Source organism: Falco punctatus, assembly GCF_963210335.1.
Source record: "Falco punctatus genome assembly, chromosome: 3".
Classification (NCBI taxonomy): domain Eukaryota; kingdom Metazoa; phylum Chordata; class Aves; order Falconiformes; family Falconidae; genus Falco; species Falco punctatus.
The window spans coordinates 72,525,877-72,548,615 of NC_137582.1; the positions used below are offsets into that span (position 1 = coordinate 72,525,877).

Here is a 22,739-nt window from a genome sequence, read left to right on the forward strand (position 1 = left end):
TCTTCTGATTCTCCATCAAATGACTACGTGAAATGCAGGTATATTCTGCTACATTTCCCGTGCACTCAGACAGGCTTGCCATGAGGTACAGCTGACTCTATTGAGCATAGTCCAAAGAACAGAGATGCTGAACTTCTACACTTGGGTTTGATTTAGTACGTTTTACTAACATGTAGTTTAAATGATGTCTACATGTAGGCATTACTAATTGTGTAGTGAAAGTTTGCATCCTGTCACTTGCTCATTGAGAGACTAAGGCTGTCTGTCCTCTAATAATCTGGCAAAAGAACACAATTCATTTTTTTAATACTTAAGAGACTCTAAAGTTGGTATATTTACTTGTACTTAGTTGGAAAAAAAAAAAAAAAAGAAAAAAAGGAAAAAGCAAGAATTTTAAAAGTACAAAAATGCTGGAAAAAGGGAAAAATCCCACAGAATTTTCTTACATGGAAAAAGAAATTAAATAACTTTTCAGGTTTTAAAAATACTTTATTTGAAAGGAAAAGATGAAATGTTTTCTTTTGAAAATGTAAAACCAATTTTCTACATTTTTTGAAATACTGAAAATATTCGGATATTTAAATTGTAGGAAAAAAGAGTGTATCAAAAGGCTGATGGTGGCAGAGTATCACTCAAAAGAACAGATAATTTCTGATTGACTCATAACTGCGCTCTTTAGAGACTAATATATACAAATGTACACTAATTTCCCTGGTTTATATTCAGAAAGGACTATACTCAGTTGAATAGAAGATGAGGTTTTCTTCCTCCCCAATCAATGTCTCAAAAGCAGTACCCCAGCCCCACACCCCTGAGTCATGCCAAGCTGGGTTGATTTGCTCTTAGAGCCCTAGCAATGTGCTCTAGCAACCCAGCAAGCCGATGCCAGGGAAAATCTGATGGGACCACTGCTGGCAGACCTCAGCTCATGCTGCAGGAAGCCCTGAAACCCTGTTCTGCAGAGGATGCTGAAATGATTTTAAGGTAAGATCTTTGAAGTGAAGTCTAGTAGCCCAGCCTTTGCTTTGCCCATTTTTCTGCTCCCAGGGAAAGAAAAGGTTACCTCACACAAAAGCCTCCTGGGTCCATGTCAGTATAGAAACTGTTATCTTATCAGTTTGGCTGCTTTCTTCAGCCCTGTTTGAGAAATCAGACCTTCAAGGTCTAGGAACCATTATACTTGAAAGAGACCTGATTGGAAAACAAAGAAACCATTGTTTAAAGATGCAGTATTCTTCATTTGCCTAGAAAAGATCCAATACTACAAATTCTAAATAAGTGCAATGAGTGGAAGCTCACGTTGACACCTCCATAATTAAAGCATTCTGGCATCAGGCGCTTGGCTTCTTGGAGAGGAGTACATGAAGAAAGACTGCAATAATGTCTAAACAGCCTGAAGGAAGACAAATGACAGATTCCATTATTTTCTCTGGCTATCTCCAGTATCGTAACCTTTTCCTTATCTCAGTCAACACACTCACACTGAACTGAATGGGACTAAATTTCTTTTTAATACTTTGACAAACTGCACTGCTCTGTACTATAGCAGCAAACCTTGTATTCACAGGTGCCCTTAAAAATCAGTTACTTTATTTTTTAAATATTTGTCATCAATCATCTATGTTAATTGGCCAAGTGTATGGCATTCCTACAGTGTATTAAATGTCCCAAAATAACTAATGAGAAGCCTCTTTTTCCATGTCTCACATGAAAGCGGTATTAGAATAAGAAAGTATTTCCTTCTCTGCCACTGGCATTCAATGAATATTTATGATGTTTTTCACTACATTGCAGTAATATGACAATGTTGAATTCCAGATAGAATGGGGATATAGTGCTTAAAAGTAGATTCTACTCTCTTTTTATCACTCATAAAAAGAATTAATAATTGCAAAACAGCTAACACAAACAATTCCTTCTCAAATTAGATCATATTTTATCTTCATATTCTAGGCTGGAAAAGGAATCTCTTAATTTGTAGCAACAGCTATCTTTAAAAACACTAATAACGTGAACACATTTATTAAATATTTGTAAAGCTATTTTATGCACAGTACTAATGCTGACTGATCAAAGTGTACGTAATTAACGAACAAGAAAGCAATCGCTGCAATAATGGAAATCTTATTAGCATATAAATTATCTTGTTTTCAAAAGCTTAGAATACCCATGTATAGGAAGATACCAGTTATATCAGACTCTTTTTCTGAAGCCATTAAACTAGAGATCCTCAAACTACGGCCCACGGGCCGGATATGGCCCCCCAGGGTCCTCAATGCGGCCCCCGGTATTTACAGACCCCCCCCGCCGGGGTTTGGGGGGGGGAAACCAAGCAGCCACAGATGGCTGCCTGCCACTGCATCCGCGCACCGGCCCCTGTTTAAAAAGTTTGAGGAACCCTGCATTAAACCAAGTCAACTTCCCTGGAAAGGCCTGCATCTCATGGTAATACAAAAAAACTTTATCCTCTGGACAGGAACTCGTAGGAAATGATTAGGAACTTTCAATGCAGATCTGGGTACCAGGAGGTGCTGGCTACAATGCAGTGCTGGGCTATGTTACCGTCCAAGTTAGATAAAAGAATTTATGCAGCACTGTTTTTCAATCCTATTTCTCTCTCTTCTATTACTAGCCATCAGACAATGTGCACTGGTAACCCCTGGAGACAGAGAGGGCTTTATCTATCAGCTCTTCCTTTTTTCTCATCAGAAATCTTCTCTCAGCAATGTGGCAGGGGGACTATACAGGAATAGAAGAGGTGAGACATTTGCTGATGAGGATGTGACATTTTGACTCAACTTATTCAGGAGAAGGAATTTTACCTACTAAACCCTAAGAATAATTTCTGTGGCTTGAAGCCAGGAGCAATTTCCAGTGCTCTCTAATTTATCTCCCAGGGTGGACACAGTCTGTCCTACAGACAAAGACACAATGTTCATACTCTTGAAGAGAGACACAATGTTCATATTCTTCCATTTTAAAGAGTGAACTTTATTTTGCTCCCTATACAGTGGTGTGCACACAAGGAGCAGTGGATCCAGTGGTAAAGTTGCTCCTAGTTGCAAGCTTCTTTATTTCTAATCTCCAAGAGACTATCAGTATCCTATTGAAAGGTGATGTCTGGGGAGAAAATTTATGTCTCCAGTCATTCTAATCCATATTGGATCAAAAGCATCATAGAAAATACCTGAAGTTTTCTACTGACATCAGTGAAGTCTAATTAATACAAATTTCTTTCTCAAGACAGCATTCATCTTTTCTTTTTTGTCAAAATGTGTCCAAATGACAACTATTTTTATCCAGAACTTGCACTACTATTAAAGACCAGAGTTTGGAGGTTTTCTAAGCCTCTTAACCTCTTTAAGATTTATTCCTAGAAGTCGGGCCACTACTCACTCCAATAACATTTCATTCATGGAAGTATTCCCATGGAACATAATGGACTAAATATTGTAGATCACATCTAAGCAAGAGACACTTTCTTATTAACTGTTCTCAATTACAGGAATAAGGCGTTTTATTTTGTATGTGAACTACCATAGGCCATTGTAACCTTTTTGCCCAAACAAAATATGTTTTACGTGGAGTCACATATTCCCCCTGAAGTTAAAGCAGAAGCCAGCTACTGTCTTTATTCAACAGTGTTTAATTTATACATCTGACATGTGTAGTAGAGCACTATGATAACTCTTTATTTCCTCCTGAGTGAAAATGATGGTCAAGTGGATATAAAATGTTCCCACTTTTACAATGAGCAAGATAAAAGCGTATGTAAAAATCAGTATGTCACACATCACAAATATACTGAGTATTACAGGTGAGGAATAGGGAAATGGCAGACAAAGTATTGTCCATTTTCATTGTTTATATTTAATAAAATAACTGTAATTTCCATGTTATGATAGTCTATCAGTCCAACACATAAAATACAATCTAGTAACTATTATGTTATTTTAGTATTACAGAGTTTTCCTCAAAAATTTTCTTTTTATCAGGAACAGTTTCCTAAAATAATATCTCCAATTATAGCTTGATATGAACCATATTCAGTTCCAAATTTATCTAAGGAATCCATGATAAGAAAAGCAAGCATGCTTCAAATGCACAGCCTCCTATTGGAGTTTTATTTTTAAATTTTCTGCACATCAAATGCTAGAAAACTCTTGCTCCTGATTTTCTTCTTGCCAATAGATATTAGTTATCATAAAATTGTACTTTTTTCTTCTGTGTGTGCCAAGTCAAGATTGTTTGGTCACTGTATGCAGTCAATCAAATCTGGTGTATCTCAGAATGGTGCTGACTGGGGAGACATGTTATCGTTCCACAACTTTAGCCCGCCCTGTAATGAACTAAGGGTGCTGTCATAGTAAGCCCTTCACGACTCTTCAGGCATTTTGTTTTGTTCCGATTACTTACCTCTTTTACCCAGCAATAAAAACAGAAACTCAACTGAAATAAACATCATGTTTCCTGAAAACAAGGTACATTCAACAGGGATAAAGTATTGGGTTAGTTCTGCTTTTCCTCCTTTTCTCATTTCATCCAAAACCACTTCAACGCAGTACTTCAACAAGCATCAGATCCAGGAAAAACCTTCAAGTTTTGTCAAATCTGGCAATTCATTTCCATGTACAACAAATGCAAGTTTTTCATGCAGACTGTGCTGGGTTTGGCTGAGAAGAGTTAATTTTCTCCATAGTAGCTAGTATGGGCTATGTTTTGGATTTGTGCTGGAAACAGTGTTCCCAATTCAGGGATGTTTTGGTTGCTGCTAAGCAGCTCACACAGAGCCAAGGGCTTTTCTGCTCCTCACCCATCCACCAGCGAGCAGGCTGGGGGGCACAAGAAGCTGGGAGGGGACACAGCTGGGACACCTGACCAAAGGGATATTCCGTACCACATGGTGTCACCTTAGTATATAAATCTGGGGGAAGAAGGAGGGGGGGTGTGTGCTTTTGGAGTGTTAGCATTTGTTTTCTCAAGTAACCATTATGTGTGATGGAGCCCTGCTCTGGAGATGGCTGACCACCTGCCTGCCTATGGAAAGTGGTTGATGAATTCCTTGGTTTGCTATGCTTGTGCACATGGCTTTTGCTTTACCTGTTAACTGTCTTTATCTCAGACTCTTCCAATTATCTCCCCCGTCCCACTGTGCGGGAGTAAGCGACCCGCTGTGTGGGGCTTAGCCGCCAGCCAGGGTCAAGCCACGACATAGACACACCGCATGAAACACCATTCATTAAAAAGAAAGATCACGCAGATCATTTTCGTAAGAATACAAATTCAGATTGGCTGCTCCTTACAAGCCTAACACACTCCACAACACTTAGAGCTGATTCTTGTGTCTGACCTTCGAAACAGAGCCATCTCACCATGCAAGTAGCTTGTCAGCGCCTGTCACAAGGTGTCTCTTCAGGCAAAGCTGGAGATGGTGCCTAATCCACAGCAGGCTTAACTCGAGTGCTGCCCCTGCAGGGTGCAGTATGGTGATTTACACACACCAGCCCAAGACTGCTGCTGCTGGGTTACTCCTACACCAAGAAACAACCTTGTGAGTGTCAGGGGAGCAGTTATTTCAGACTCACAGTTCCCATCAGAGCTCAGTTTACTGCCCAGCATGAGTTTGCTGATACCACAAAAGTGAAAAGGAAACAGTGAGACAAAATGGGGGGAGAGCGGAAGATCAGGGCTGAAACAAGATCACAAGACACTGCTTTTTAAGATGAATCATCTTTCCCTTTCATGTCCTGGATGGCTAATCTGAAGAGGATTACAACCCCTTCTACTGAAGCAAACAGTACCACATCTGGTTTCTAAGGAAGTTTTACTTTTTCTTATTTTCACCTCTTTTACCAGTATGGGGACATACGACTGTCGTGGTTTAACCCCAGCCAACAACTAAACACCACAATGGCCTTTGAAAAACTGATGGTTTGCAAGTTACATCATCTTTAAACTTATAAGCTTTGCTCTACAGTCAAATCAGGTCAGGTCAGGTTTTGTTTTTGAAACGGACTGTAAAAGCAACATTTGTCAAAAGCTTCCAAGAAGCAGCGTTCAATATACAGCTTTCCTACATAACGAGTAGGGACAAAGTTCGATGTTTCTCCTGTTACTTTATCATAACTCCTGCTAATCTATTTTTGGCTTTGGAGGGTTTTAAAAAGTGGTTTCCACTTCACCCAGACTCCAAATAAAAATAGCTTACAATTTCTCTTTGCTGACACAAGTAGAACATATAAATGTCAATAGTATCATTGTCAGTAGTCTTGGGGAAAATTTTGATACATACAAGTTTTGAAGAAATATTTAGTATCTTTAATGTTAAATGTCTGCAATTAGTGAGTACAAATACATGCTGATTACTGCGCATTTTAGAAATACAATATCTATCAAATATCACTCAGGTCTTGCCTTTATTAACATTGGAGTGAGAGAATCTGGACATACTCTGTCAGTAAAGGCATCCTTGTTACCCTGATTGTTAAGAGACTGCACAGAGGAAGGCTGGGGAGAATGCCGGCAGTTCCCACCCAGATCCGTACTACCCTCCTTCACTTAATTACAAGATTAAGCTAACCAAACATGCAGCCTTCAGGAATCTGGAGAGAATAGTCAGTGTTTACAATAAAAGCTGGTAGATGAAAAACAAACTAATGTGGAAACTGGAGGTAATGAGGAAAAATGCAGAGGAGGAGAAACAAAAGTGCCTGTGCCTGTCTGGAATAAGCTTTGGAATAACTTGTATTGAGAAAACTCCCATCACTTACAAACACTGACACTGCAGAAAGATGTGCATTAATGAAGGGAAATTCAGAAAGCCACAACACAAAAGCAGCTTTTGCCAGCATCATGCATGTCAAATACTATTTCCCCTCTCAGATCACAGCATTTAAATCAATGGCCTGCTCACTGCCACATAACTTCTTAACATAAGCATTGGTAGAGGAATTTAAATCAAATTAAGTACACAGGGATTAATTTCCTGGGGAGGATTAAGATCTTTCCATCTATACAGAATGGTTGAATAAAAGTAAAAAGAGATATTGCTGCAAATATTTTAAGGAGGCAATCAGCAAAGAAAAAAGGCTTTTTCATTAAGGTGCTGCAAAGGTAATTAAGGAAGAACTATAGCAGGAGAAGCAGATTAGATATACAGCACAAAGAAGGCTGGGAGAGAGAAATCTGTCTTTACTAAAGACATCAAGCTTTGGTCATGACCAGCAGGATTCTATTGCAAGTGTAGAAATAAGAGTCGAAGATAGTGCCATCTTGGAGTGGAAGAGAGATGGTGGTAAAGAGCAAATTGCGTGTGCAGGGCTTCAAGGCTGTGCACCACAGCATCTGCATTGTTACTCTGCAAAGCAAACCATGCCCATTTGATTAATTACAATCAGTGTTTAAGTCAAACATAGTGTAGTCTGAATTATGAATGTAAACTGTGCCTTATTTTGGCTGCCATTTAACAAAAGTTAAGAGGACATGAACTTAAAGTTGCATTTGCCTAAAAGGCTGTGGTTACTACAAGTAACTTTTCCCATTTTCGTAATGGAAATAAAATTGAAACAATAACAGAATCTTGGGAATGTAAAAGAGCTTAAATATTTTACCACAATGAGTTAATTCTTTTTACAAAATTGGAGAAAAAAGAACTTTACTTTGGCACAGAAATATAGCCATCCCTCTTCTTCCTTCCTAAAATCTCATTAAAGTGTGAAGGATTTGCTGTGTTTCAGAATTTTTCACTTGTTCCCCTTCCTGTATGAGATCTACTATTGAAGGATATTATGCTAGTGACTCACGGGGCGTTTGGAGCAGATTCTTTCCTGGCTACTCTCTCCTATGCACTGCCAAGCATTACTGAGCATTGTGGAAAGCAGTCTGAGATGTAGTTGGTATGAAAGACACAAGAGAAAATAAGATTGTTGTGTTTTATTGGGATTGCATTGCATACAGCTGTGTTTTGTTACTGAGAGGAGTCCATGGTTTTACATATTTTAAAAAGCATTTGCAGACCTCAAAGAATAAAGCCAACCTAACACTGAAGTTATTAATGTAACTTTATTATCTGCATTTGATACCCTTATTTATAATTAAGATGATAAAATATATGCAGTCTGCAAAAGCCTAAGACACTGTGTCTCTGCTAGCATTGCGGTTTGGGTTCTATGTAGCACTGCCTTTGCACATCGCTCAGATAAGTGAAAAGCATGTCACAAACTACATTTTCAGCCATGACAAGCCCCCAGGCTGTGGCATGGCTTTATTGAAAAACCTAAGTCTGACATGCCTTTAATTTTCACTGAGATGCACATTAAAACTTGTATAATACATTTTGTATAACAATTTTATTCTCCCTTACTGTTAGCATTTGGGATATTGCAGGACAGTTCCACAAAGACAGAATACTACATGGTAACTCTATATGGGAAATGTTTCTTTTACTGGGACAGAATCTACCTTGCAAAACAAGGAACGTACTCTTTTAAGACTTGTTTCAACACAGCCCTTCACCAGTCCGTTTGGAATACACATGCTTAATACTCAGTGTGCTCTTAAGCACTGCACTTAATCAGAGCCTAAGAGATATACCAGTATAAACAGTTTGAAAGCCTCAGGGAAACTATTTTTCAGAAATAAAAAATGAAATTCAGCTATTCTGCCCCCGATAATTTTAAGTATCTGTATTAAGAAGTAGAGAAAGAATATTCTACAGTTTTAAAACATTTGGTTACACATTATATGCTCCCTTGATTTACAGTAGAGAAATAGGCAGTTTGACATTTGTAAATGGTGTTAGGATTTTCCATGTTTATTTTTCTTTCTAATGCTACTCGTCATTGGGTAAGCCTTTGACCAATTTACCAAAATGCTTGTCTAAAATACCCTGAATGTATTATTTCAGGTGCTTAGCTGCATCTTTACTGAACATTTTAAAGAGCTGACATTTACTCACTGATGAACCACACAAATATGGAAATCTAAAATGCCCAGATCTTAAAAACCCCAAATGTCCAAATATAAAACCCAGATATGACAAGAAGTAATTGGTTAGGTAGTTAAAACGTTTTCCATCCTTTCTTCCTTCCATGTATATCTATTTGCAGTAACAGCTACAGAAATTTACGAGCCCAACAACTCAGATGCCACTACTTAGGTTTTAAGGGAAAGTATGCTTAATACTCATCACCCTAACAGTTACTTATACAAATGTTTTCTGAACCACATCTACGGGGATTTCTGTTCCCTTTGCCACAGCTTTTCCTGTTCCTGTAACTCAGGAGCAGCTGGGATGCATGTTAGAAGTGCTCTGGACCAGGTTCCATCCCTTCCCTCCCAGGCTAGTGGTTGCCTCAAATTGGGGAAACAGCCCCTTCTGTGTCCCGTGAGACTCTACAGCTGTGTTATGGAAAACAGTTCTAAAGCAGAGAAAAAGCTTGATTTGGTCTACTGCACTTGCAGGAAATACTCACTAAAGGATGTCTGTCTTGCCATAAATGCTTTCTGCAAGAGGGAAAACTTGACACTAACACACACGGGTCTGAAACATTAGGCTGAAAACTGAGCACTGAATCTTTTCTAGAATATTAATAATGGCCCTTTATATATATAAACTAACCTGCATCTTCAACATGGAAACTAACAGAAACATTATCTAGATACAAAGAGATCCAAATTTCCACGAGAGATCAAAATTTCCACAGTGCCACAGTCTCTGCACTCGAAGAACAGGCTATAGGATAAATTCCATTAAAAGGAGTAGCTTTAAAGTCACACAAAAATCAGTCATAAATCAATAAACAATTTCAGGTTTCAACGGAAAGTTCCTTACAATGGCTTTGTGATGATGCTGAGGTCTACACACAGCTTGCAACAATCAGTATGTTACACAGTATTTAATGCTGCACATTGGTTTGTTTTGCAGTCATCCAAAGGGACCAGCAAACAATTATTCCTCAGCTGTACGTGTAGCTTGACTGATTTATTGCCAGATTCAATTTAACCGATCTATGTGTTCTTACTTGAGGCAATTTATATTTTCAATCTCTTATCAAACTTTGTGGTGTCATAATTGCTTTTTATGAACTTTTGCCTTGCTTCTGTATGAATGAAACTGTCACAATGAGGAAGAAAATGTGTAGCCAGACACCAAGAAAAGGTGGTGCTTTAAGATTTATAAAAAAAAAAAAAAAAAACAACCAACCCCCCAAAAAGGAAATTAACTGACAATATAGATATTATGGGTTTCAAATACCAAGCTTCAGGGTCATTTAAAACAAAAGTGCCAATAACGGTATCTCTAAGATGTGACTGTGATCTCAGAAAACTCAATGTTAAGAAAGTCTAACACTTCTAATTAGAAAATATTATTGCAGCCTCTTTTGGAGATGCTCACATGGTTCTCTGGTATGCAGCAAACATCCGAGTTCAGCAGAACGAGAGCCTCCAGGCTACAGCAGTTTACCTCTCTCTCTCACAGAATTCACGTTCAGCTGAGACACGCACTTCTGATCACTGTAACTTCTTCCCGTCTTCGTAACTCCTGAAGAACATTTTAACCCAAGTAGCTCAACAGGAACATGCTGAGGTTGTGGCCCCACAGTCACCAGGCAGATGCCGCACCACTACCACCACCACCACGCATCAGAAAGCAAGCCAAGTAGTGGCACACAAGACTAGACAGCCAGGTGAGGCAAGACCTCCAGCTCCTGAGATGCCAGAAATGATTCAACAAGCTATTTCCTCCACTGTGTGGAGCAGGAGCGTGTCCTTCACCAAGCGTGGCTGAGGGAGGAAGGGAATATTGCCAGGGTCTCTGCTGCTGTCTCACACTCCAGGGACAATATTCTTTGCAGACTCTAGCTGTGGTTCTTAGCTCTGTATATTTTGCAGCACTCATAATGATGACTGCTTATGCACAACATCATTCAAATTACATGAGCAAACACAACTGAACCGCTGTCTAATTCCGCAGCTAGGATGAATGAGGCAGAATTGAAATTGCACAGACAGAAGAATTTCACCGGAAGTTTTTGTGGCACAATTTACAAGGTAGAGAAGGTGTAGCATTTACAAGGTGCAAAACAATCCATAACTGTATTTTTCAAAGTTTTCCAAATAAAGAGTTGGCTCTTATATAGCTAAATTATGCCTACTGATAATAGATTTGACCAAAAAAAAAAAAAATGTCAGTTCATCATAGATGGAAAACCACTGCAGTTTTTGCTGATTTTTAAATACCGTATACAGACAATTCTTCACTCAAATCATTCTCTCCGATCTCTTGATTTGTGTTTATTTAGTCTGGAAAATTTTTCAGTTTGTTAGTATTATGATGACACTCAGAATTTTACATGTCACCATGCAGCACATAGAGTGTCCTCAGCAGTGACAAGGAAACATCAGCCCTGGACAGCTTTACTTACACGATCTATGATAACTGCTTAACTGTAAATTCACTCTTTGGAATTAAGCTATGTTGTTTTAGTTAGATCTGGGTTGTTTTAATCTAGATTACCTGTTATAACTCCTATTGCTACTACATGAGCAGCATGACACAGAAACTATGCAGATTATGCTCAGGGTGAAGGGTCACTCAGACAAAAAGGCTTGATGCCACGTAAGCGAAAGAGTTCGGTACAGATTTGCTTATTTTAGTTGCATACACAAGATCAAACGTTGTCAAAGCAGTCCAACAAGCTCTTGGTTGAGAGGCAGAAAGACTTGTTAGGAGAGACAATTAAGATTTCATGAAGCTTGGCTAGATGTTGGAGGCTGGATATATAGAAATTCAGATATTGCTAAAACTATCAAGAACAGAGATGTGTGAACTTATTTTTAGACCATGCTCTAAAAGAATAATCTGGTTCCTGACAGTGGTTAGCAGGCACGGTTATAATTTTGGTGCATTTGAGGTCATTATCACAAAACTGGGAAAATTATGGTCACACAGAAAAACTGAACAAGTATAGCATGCTGGGTCTTAGATTTGATTAAAACTGTTTATAACAAAATGAGGGAATAGTCTGCTTCCTGCCCAGTGCTTTGGGTTTATATGCTGACTACCTCAGTTGTCGTTACGGGCCAGATGTAAAGCGGGTGATAATGCAGAAGGCAGAATCCTGAGACTATTTTTCTAAAACCTATAGAACATTAATACTTACAAATTGTTCAAATGAGGTGGCTGGGAATAAAAAAAAAAGAAAAAAAAAAAAAAGAAAAAAGCAAGGCAGCTTGCTTTACTTTGCTAAGTGCTGCCTTTGGCCACTGCCTGTTTTGCTACGGCAGCTCTGAAGGTGGGACTCAGCACAAGCAGGTCACAGCATCCTAGACTGAAGGGGCTCCAGCAAGGGCCTTGCTACGCTTTCGGCTTCCTCACCTTCCATGAGTTTCTTCACGTGAAGAACTCCAAGGGGGAAGTCCTACCATACCATATACTCTACCGAAGTGCAAGATCTTTGTTGTGTTACAAAATCTTAAAAAAGAACGCTATCTTGACATTGCTCTAGCAGAGGCTAGATAATTCAAAAGCCATCTCACATCAACAGCAATGGCTGAGGCAACAACCTGCCACGAGCAGATGGTGGGAAGAAGAGCAGAAGGTAACAAAAACAGAAGTTTTAAAAGCTGATTCCAAAAATACTAGAAAACTATTTGAAAATGTACTGTGCATTTGTCTACAATAAATGCCATTATAATACTTTAATTTCCCCATGTTTCACTAAAATGCTTGCAGGCTCCAAGAACCCTATTTGCAACTGGAGCACCTCTCCAAGGAAGAAAACTAGTTCATCATAGGAAACATGACTGCCAGAAAAGAGGAGCAGTGATGTATGAAAATATAATCCATTGAACATCAGACCTGACAACCTCAGAACTTTTCCAGGCTAAGTCAGCTAATAAAACCATTTTTAACATTATAGGTGGATTCAAACTCAGCAAAATGCTATATTCAAGTTAAGGAATATTTGTGCCTTGAGCTGTCATAAAGATTAACAGCAGTGGAGAGTATGTTAATTGGTGAACCCAAAATCTCAGAAGTACTGCGATGTGAAGAGAATTAAAATAGAGTTTTAAAAGTTTAATTTTTTTTTGCTGGCTAGAAAGCAAAAATGTCACATTGCAAAATATTCCCCAAGGGAAAATTTTGCTCTTAGGTGCACACGAAAATTCCCAGCGGTCTAAATTCTAATTCTTATAACATCAATGTGGGTCACTTTCACTGAATTAAAAACAAGACTCCTTTTAAAAGCTTTTTAAAATTGTCCACAGATGGGTAGCCTAGATAGAACAAAAATTAGTTTGCCATGCAACTATTCATCAATGAAGAGTTGTCCAATTAACTTAAATCAACAGATGTTTGTAAATGTGGTACAAAAATTATCATAAAAATTCATTTATTTTATTCCTTTTCTTAAGAGTATGCAAATCAGTGATGTAAAGGATAAAAATAAGCAGGTTAGAACTAATTTTATACGTAATAATTTATTCTTTAAAAACTGATCTAGGATTTCAGGATATTTAGAAATATATTTATCATTTATGTGCTTTAATCATTCTCTAAACTCTCAGTATTTATTATAAAGCAAAACATGTTCGTATGATAACAGCTCTTCAAAGAACAGTAGAAAGTTATTATTAAGATTTTCACTAACTGGTTTATGAGTCTTCCTACTGCTTCAACCTTCATAATATTATGTGTACACTCTCTGAGAGTTCTCCCTTTATCTTTTTTCCATATTTCATATTCCCAAATATCTGACAATAAGTTAAGAACTACATTGTTGTGCCAAAATAATATTTATAATGAGCATAAATGATCATTAAAATATTCAGCATTTTTTTTATTTACGTGATCTGTATTAGAAGTTGCAGCTTTTATAGGCATCACTAGATGTTACTTTTTAAATTCCTACACCATATTATTTTAATCGCTCACAGTTGACACTCAAGTCATGTAATTCCACATTGCACACTATCTAAAGGCATTCTTCAAATATGCTTGAACAAGCTCTTGTGTCTAATCATTTATTACTAACTTGCAGCACTACAACTGATCAGCACTCTTAAAATATATTCATTAATTCTAGAAAGCATTTCAGAAGAAGTTGCTTCTAAATTTTCTGTGAGCAAAAAGGATTTTGGAATAACATTTCGAGTCATAGCCTCACATTATTTATTAAAGCACTTTGCTAGGTAAGCACCTTCTCCTGCTCATGATGAAATTAAGTGATTTCCCACTCACTGATACAGGAACAGGATCAAACCAGTAAAATCTTACTATAATTTGCCTGTACAGTGAAATAATAATAAAATGCAATGTATACTAAAATAAGTGAGAATAATGACACTAAAATTTTGCATCTTTATGGCATTTATTGTCCCAAAAGAGTCCTGGTGTAAAGCTAGTAAATAATAACTTCCTTATCTGTCTGAAATCTCAGTGAGAGTTTTAGGTACACAGAATGGAATTATCAGAGCTGGAAGGATCCCAAGGCAGCAGGGTTAACATCTGTTCCCGTGGAAAATAAAACAAGAACTGTAATACCCTCAAGCACTCAGGAATTCAGTTTTATACCAGTTCTAAAATATGTTATCTCTAAAATCATAGCGGTTTTTAACTCTTGAGTCATGACTGAAGGGCATTCACATCTCAAGTGTAAACTGAGGTGCTTCTGCCATGCTGTCTTCTAGGAGGGAAGGGAGATAAATCAGAGCAAGGTCTGAGGAGTTTGCGGACTGAGGCTGATGCAGGATAACTAATCTTGCTACTCTGACCACTGTGCATACTGAGAGAATATGCTGCAGCTGAAGGCTGTACTATGTTTGCTGAATTTCATCCCCAAGCCACAGAGGGCTTGGAAGTATTCATGGAAGATCTTTGCTTGTCATTTCAAATGGAGACATAGGAGATAGAAGCAGTAGCATCCCTAATTTTGCCATACATCTTTTTTTTCTTCTCTTAGTGACACCAAATGCAGGAATAATTATAACACTGAAAAACACTGTTAGTCTGGAATGTCTGTGATTGATTTTTACCTATACATCGTTGCATCATCTGCAAATACTCACCTGGAGGCACGGTTCAGCTGTGCCTGTACCAGTCTGTACTTGTTTGATTCACACCTCATCTGCCAGTTAACCATAACAGAGCCTAGCTGGCTCTTCAGGACCATCACGCTCCATCTAGTACACGCTTACATGGCCCATCTAGTAAACAAATGGCCCATGCATATATGTCTGTTTTCTATGAAACAAGTATAATCTGTTAGTGATCTGCTTTTCAACAAGGACAGTAAAATCAGTTTCAAGAAAAGCACAGTCAGGTGAGAAGATGTTCATTAAACTCTACACACTATTAAACAAATCAGAAGAAGAACAAGAGGCACTGGGGACTGAAAACTCAGAACTGTTCAGTGATGCAGATGACATGAAAGCCTTCCAGGAAATCTTTTCCTTTCCCATTATATTCTCCTAAATAAACCTTTTCCTGCAATGTTTCTTTCTAGACTCATTGTTCTTTAAAAAAGGTGTGTGTGTGGGTAGGGAAATGGCTATAAATTTAATTCCTCTCCCAGAATCCAGACCCTGCTGACTCTTCATCTGTTCCCTCTGCACTCAAGATATTTCTCTCTTGGGGAAGGAGCAGTCTTAATCTACAGGCAACAATACTTGAAAGAGCCTCGACATAATTTTAATCTGCAGTTGTTTGTTAGGCTACTGTATTAATTGACACATTATATGCTAGCGCAGCTATCAAGAACTGCATCAGGCCCTAGGGCAGTTAAAGCACCTAAGACTTTTCCTTCTGCACCATGCTTCACTTTCCTTCTGCACCTCCCTTAACAGCAGTGCTCTAGTCATTCCTTGGGAGGGTACAGCTGCAGTTTCAGTGACAGAAATTGCTAAATTTCACAAGCAGAAAATTAGAAATTTGCAACAATGTCAACACCACACACCTCGCACCGCATTTTTATTTTGGATTATAATGGCAGAGGAGTCTCTGTCAAAACAGTTTTTATAGCATATATTGCAAATCCTTAACTCTTTTCCATGGGCTTGTATATGGAGGAGAAGCATGTTGTGCACATTATCTTGCTGATGTGGGATCATCACCAGAGATACACAGTCATGCGTCATCTGCCTTTGATCATAAGATATGGACACGGTTTGAAGCCATGGTATAGGTGGACAGAGCTACTACAGGTTTCTATTATTTTTCAGAGATGGTATCTCATTGGTATGCTTACTGCCAGAGGGTCACTTCTCCATAAGTATCTGTAAGATATTCTCGTACCACCCTTTTTCAACAGGCACATGAACAACATTTCCTATCTCTTGTCAAAAAGAACTTGGTGAAGTGAGGCACAGGGTTTTATCACAATGAAAGAAGAGAAATATCATTTTCCCTTCTTTTTCTACTACATGCTGGAGGGGTGACAAAGGAACACCTTACCTACCTAGTACTTCTGTTTAACTAGAACACAAAATGCCATCAGGAAAAACAATTAACTTAGGCAAGAGATAGCAGAACCTGTAGTTCCTATGTTGCTTGTCCGGCATGTATAGGCTGTCCCCTTTCAGTATCTTTAGAATACAGAAAAGAAAAACAGAAAAAGAGAAAATAAACCCCAAAAAAGTTAAAACAAAGGTGGCTTGGAAGCAGGCAGCTACAAAACAAACCACACTTCAGAAAAACCAGGGTGGTGGAACTACTGAAATGTGCTTTGTTTCTTCAGAAGCTTGAAGGAGAACTACTTTGTGAAGCACAAACCTGCACCACCACTTAGACAATGCAATCACCTTCAACAGAGCTGTTTCTTGATTATTTGTAGGGACTTCCACTCTTTGTACCCTAAGCAGCAAAAAAGCAGCTTCTAGTGCATATTATGTATTATGTTAAACGCTGTCTAGATACAGACAAAATTAAATATAGAGCAGAGGAAGCTAAGACACATTAGCCAGATCTTAGAAAATATTTCACTAGCTTTTCTGTTAATGTATGTTGTTTATTTATTTCCATCAAATATCCACCTATTAGAATGACAGATGCAATAAAAAGTGTTCTGCAACTTCAGACTAAAACCTTTTTTTATTTGCCACCAACTGTATCTATTATATCGTCAGCTGCTGATTAGCTTGAGGGCTAATCTTGAAATGTCACAGTTAATCTCAGTTCTCACTTTAACAATTTAGGATTTCCTTTTGTATGCAGTTTTGCATCGTTGGCAGATGAAGACATTTGCACTGAATTTTCCTAATGAGCAAACATTGTTTATGACCCTGTGCAAACTTGCTGATGGCTTACTTTAGCAGCTATTTTAAAGAGTCTACTAAATGAACTGGCCATGTCAAGAGCAAATTATTTAACCAACCCACTGTACTGCTTTCAGTTGCTCATCTGAGTTGGATAATGTACTAGAAGTCAGGAGGGAGTAAGGAAGTAAGAGATTCACCATGTTTATCTCCACTGAGGGAGGTTCAAGGTTCAGGAAAACCATAAAAAGATTCAGGAGGCCTTGCACACAGCTAGTCCCCAAGTATTGTTCTTTCTTGTGCTACACAAGAAACCCTGTACCAGGAAGCAAGTTCTGAAAAATCAAGAGGAAACACAAGGTTCACATTGATAAACCGTGGGGTCAGGTGTGGAAAAAACTGAGACTGGCCAACAGTCAGGTGGGGTTGTAAGCACATGCCTGTGTGTGCATACACACACATATATATACACATACATACATGTGTTTTCCTGATAATGCATCTTGCTAGCTTGCTAGACTCCCTCAAATCACCTAATTATGGATAATAGCCAAATGCAAATTGTCAAATGCTCATAATTAAAACCAAGTCAAATTTGATGGAAAGTTCAAAAGCATTTCTCAGGAACAGGTATCTTTATAGTGTTAGGTATTCCACTGCACACTAAACCTCCACACACACCCCTTTATAAAATTAAATGTACTTTTAAAGCACTATTGTAGATTAACAAGAAGTTGCTTGATTAAAATTTCTGCCCTCCCCCCAATAATTTTACTATCTGCCCTACCTCAGCCATGCTAACAAAGAAAATTTTGCTCCAGGTATAAGTAGCACTTGAGGCTTAATTCAGAACTGTTCATGCAAAATTAACTGCACTTATCAATGCCACTACAGAAATGTTTGTTAGAACCCCATATTAAACATAAATTCAGTCTGCTGAAATCCACGCTAATTCCATTTGATTGTCTGCCAAAGAGCAAAGTATTCCTTAATTTAAGTCTTAGGGTATGTGATTTTTTCAGGATGACATGAAATAAATATTTTCTCCCTGTTCTTATTCTGTTGCTAACACCTCCTATATCTCTGAGATTTCGGTACGCACAGTGGCTACTGAAGCCTGGAAAGTGGAGGCAAGCTGCTAAAATCAATCTTCAGAAATAATCAGCATCAAGATAGAAAATTAACTTCATATCAATAAGCATTTTTCCAGTTATGAAACATGACTGGATCCATTCAAATTCAAGGTGCCAGGCACAGACTTGCTATTTCATGGCTGTGGTTTCAATTGTGCAGCAGGTACTGTGATGGAATTTTATCCTACTGTGCTAGTTTCTGGTTGGCATGAAAAGACAGACAACACTGTATTTAATTTTCTCTCTCCTCTACTGTAATACATTTTCCATTATGCACAAATAATAGAAGGCCATAAGGATGAGAAATAAATTAAAAATTCTGAAGCCCGATTTATAATCACAAGTAACAGCAATAAACTCAAGCAGCAGAAAACCCTACTGCAACAGTTACAGGACTTCAGGCTGTAACAACCAGGGAGAATTGGTAACCTTCAGGACATCACATCAGTGACAAAAGTGAAGTGATTATAAAATTAGAGGGAAGTATTTTTTAAAACTAATGTCATTTTTTTGCATTAAAAAAATAATTTTTTTCTCCATCAATACATTGTGGCTTTCCTACCACCTGTATACCCCATGGAACCAATATAAACTTTCAACATACTGAGAACAAATATGGTATATAATGGTATATATTGGTATTTTTGGTATAATTTTGGTATATATTTGGTATATAGCCAAAATTTTTTGATAATAAATATAAACGTTGTTGTTGTTGTAAGGTACTATGTAACCACCCATAGTCTTTACAAAGGAGGGGGGGGAAGGGAAAAAAATTACTAAAACAAATTCCTTCTCTTCTCTAGATGGCTTTTCATTCAGTATGCACTAAATATGACTCATTAACCTGAGAAGACAGCACTAATTCTTCATTAATTATCAACCCTACAAGTTATACTATGGTAATAGTATTATACAAAATAAAGTTAGACATTTTTCTTTTTTATTTTTTTTTCTTGTTAATCTTTCAGGCAAACTATCTTGCTTTAGGAGAATTATTCTAGCTCTGTGGAAAATTCTCTTGTTCTTTCACACATACATGATGGGCATATTATAGGAAGTATGCTATAAACTGCTGTATAATTGTAATCCATATATTTAGATATCCCATATATATTTTTTGTTTCCCATCACATTTTCACTCTGTATTGATTCAAAGTAGTAACACTTCAATAGAGACCTCAGTAGATTCTTCAGCTCTAAATTACTTCCAGTGGCTCTACCAACTACATAAGGGGACTCCTCAGACATCTAAACTGTGTCAAAATAAATTGTGCGAGTACTTCTTTTCTTATCTTTCATTTTCTGACAGTTAGGTTATCAAAAAGAATGTGTGCCATTTGAGAAGAAGGATATGTTAGCAAGGAAACAGGCATCTGGCAGTTTATAAACCATTAAGGCGGCACGGTTGCATTCAGTTTACAAAACTGGTTTTATTTGGATTAAGTGGAAAAAATAGTCCAAAATCCTTTAAGAGATTTTTTGTTTCAATAACTTCCCCATTAAAAAGTAAGTGCTCTTATAAGCAAGGAATTAGAAAAATCTAAGCCATGAAAGCCAAACTAGTCACAAATCAAAAGGAATCCTGTCCTGAAAGCTGGTTGTTGCAGATGGACCATTCTAACCACAAAGTGCCTTACTCAATTTGAAAACAGCCAGCGTCAGGGGATCTGACTGCAGAATTAGGACATTCAGATTAACAAAACTGTAGGAACATCCCTGCAGGTCTGAAATATTGCATTTCTCATTACAAAGTCCTTTTGCACCTGTAAACCAGTATCCATTTTACCTTTGAAAAAGTGTTGCGGATAACTGTATTACTATCTTCTGATAAAGCACCAAGTATGTTACTTTGCTCTATGTTCAAAATATACGAGAAAATTATATGGCAATTAACATGACTATAAGTCAGATAAGTGTGAAGGAAAAATAACAGAAGGAACCACGAGAGAAAAAATCCAGAAAAAAGAGCAAAACCTTCAGGAATTTAAGGAATAGCTATAATTTTCTTAGCAATAGATTTCTGACAGTAGAATTAGAACAAGCAACATTTATGTACTGAGCTTCTGATGCACAAAAAGAGGATTAGTCCTGTCAAGTTTTCAGACAATAGCCTAAACTGTTTTCTAAATATTATCTCCAAGAAGGAAAAAAAAAAAAAAGAAAAGACATTCTGTGTAATCAGGAACTAGCACACTTCACTCCCAGCAAGTCTTTTTAAAATTGTTTAAAAAATTCCACAAAAAAACAGCACTCAACAGTGATTCATTTTTTGTTGTTGTTGTTAACTATAAATAATTTCAAAGAAAATGAAAACTGGGTAAAGGGATTTATTATTTATGACATGACAGTATTGCTTATATCATATTCACAGAAAGCATAAAGAAAGATGCCTCTTAATAGATTTTGCCTTTTTAGATTCTTGTCTACAGCTTCTTGTCTACCTTCTCCTCTTACCTAACAACTAACAACACAGTTTACTATATCATTGGATGGGGTTTTGAATATTGGTAAGACTTAGTCCTTCCTTTTACTACCTCTTTTTTAGAAACTCATTTTATGTTTGGCACAGATACTCTAGAATAAAGTAATGTCCTTTTCTTGTTTAGAATAAGTTTTTAAAAATAAATTATAAAAATTTTATACTAAAATATTTTTTCTGGGAAGAAATAAAATGAGATATGGCACTCCAAGATGTAAAACTTGTGTTCCAGTAAGAGTTTTAAATTAGGTCAGAAATTACAGCTATTTATTAGACTGAAGAATAAAAAGTTTAAAAATATTTCTGGCAAGAATCAATCTATTCCTTCAACTTTCTGAACATATCAATGCAAAACATTTCATATCTGCTATAAAACCCTTCTTCATACCCGAAAAACTTGAGTATTGTTTGTTCCAATTATATCATAAGGAAATGTAGCTACTATAGATTTTCTTTTCATATTTTTCTGATCAAAATATTTCTGTGAATGTATTATAGGAACAAGCATGACCCTTGCAAATACCAGATTTTGGCTGTGCATTGTCACGATGACTTGGTAGAGAAATGTTTTACAAAGCGCTTCAGACAAACACTAAATGCAGCGAATAATTGTGCGGTAATTTCCTTAAAAAGCATTATACCTGGGGGAATATAGTAAGTAAACATGGCCGAATGTGGTTGGTGAAACTTTGATTCATTCCTTCCCTAAAGGGATGCAGTTCATATGTGAGGTTTTGCTGGTGTCTCTGAAACTAACAAAAAAGAGCTTTCTTAATCTTAGGGGGTTTGTTTTTTGGTTTTGGGGTTGTGTTTTTTTTGGTGGGAGGGAGGGAAGCAGTGAAGGGTAATTAAGCAGTGCTAATGAAATTATACATAATCATCTGTCAAGACTAAACAGCAGGCAAAATGCTAAGACAGGGAAAGAAAAAAAAAACACCAAAAAAAAAAGAACTACATAGCAATATACAATTTCAACCACCTTGAGAGATAACTGTACTTGGAATAACTCAAGACAGAGATGTCTGAGTCCCTGCAGTCTGGTTCGTAGCTGCTACTGACTGAAAGGTTTATTGAAGATCCAGTCCTGCTATGGATGCAATGGGATACCCAATTCTTTTTACAGAAACCTTCAGTCAAATTCAATGTAAAAAGAAAGCAAAATTCATATTGAACAGGAAATTAGATTCTAGTATTGTCTTGCCATATGATTGGTTTTTTACTTACACATCCTAAAATAGCTTCAATTGTACTGTGATACAAAACATAGGCTTCTTCAGCAATTAAGGACACCAAAAAGTTGAGCCTGTACTCATTGCTGATGTCTATACATAGGAATTTCCTCCTTGAACCAATTTGTGACATGTATGACAGTCTTAGTTCTCCTACTTCAACATGTTTTGAGGTTAATTGATACCCAAGACAATTTAAATTAACATAGGGACAGAATCTGACAGGCAACTGCACAGTGGCAGCAATGACGCCAGCCTCCTGCGTGCTCTTGCTGCAGGGAAGTGCCTAAAAGCACTCCCTCTGCGCACAACTGAAATACATATTTCTTCAAAACTGATTTCCTTGCCTACCCATGTTGCAGCCCAAGTACATGCTTAACGAAGCGTGTCCCTGTAAGTCCCTTGCTTGCTGTTACGGGAAACTGTGAAGAGCATTCCCCCTAAAAAGGAGTCTGCTCATCTTTCTTGGTGAAGGACTATGGCTCTACAGCCTCCTGAACACATGCGCCATTAACTTCTGACTGATGTTGCCTCAAATGCAATTAAGGAATAAAGAGGTTTTAGGGCCACACTCCTATTGCCCATTTTACTCTGCTAAAACCAGAGGCAATGTCAATTAAAAAAAAAAAAAAAAAAAAG

The 22,739-nt window shown here is 37.5% G+C and overlaps 1 protein-coding gene across 5 annotated transcripts in view; it reads right to left on the reverse strand.

Moving 5' to 3' along the window:
* GABBR2 (gamma-aminobutyric acid type B receptor subunit 2) overlaps positions 1-22,739 on the reverse strand; it is a 502,330-nt gene that overhangs the window by 238,765 nt on the left and 240,826 nt on the right. The gene's annotated exons all lie outside the window — the stretch shown is intronic.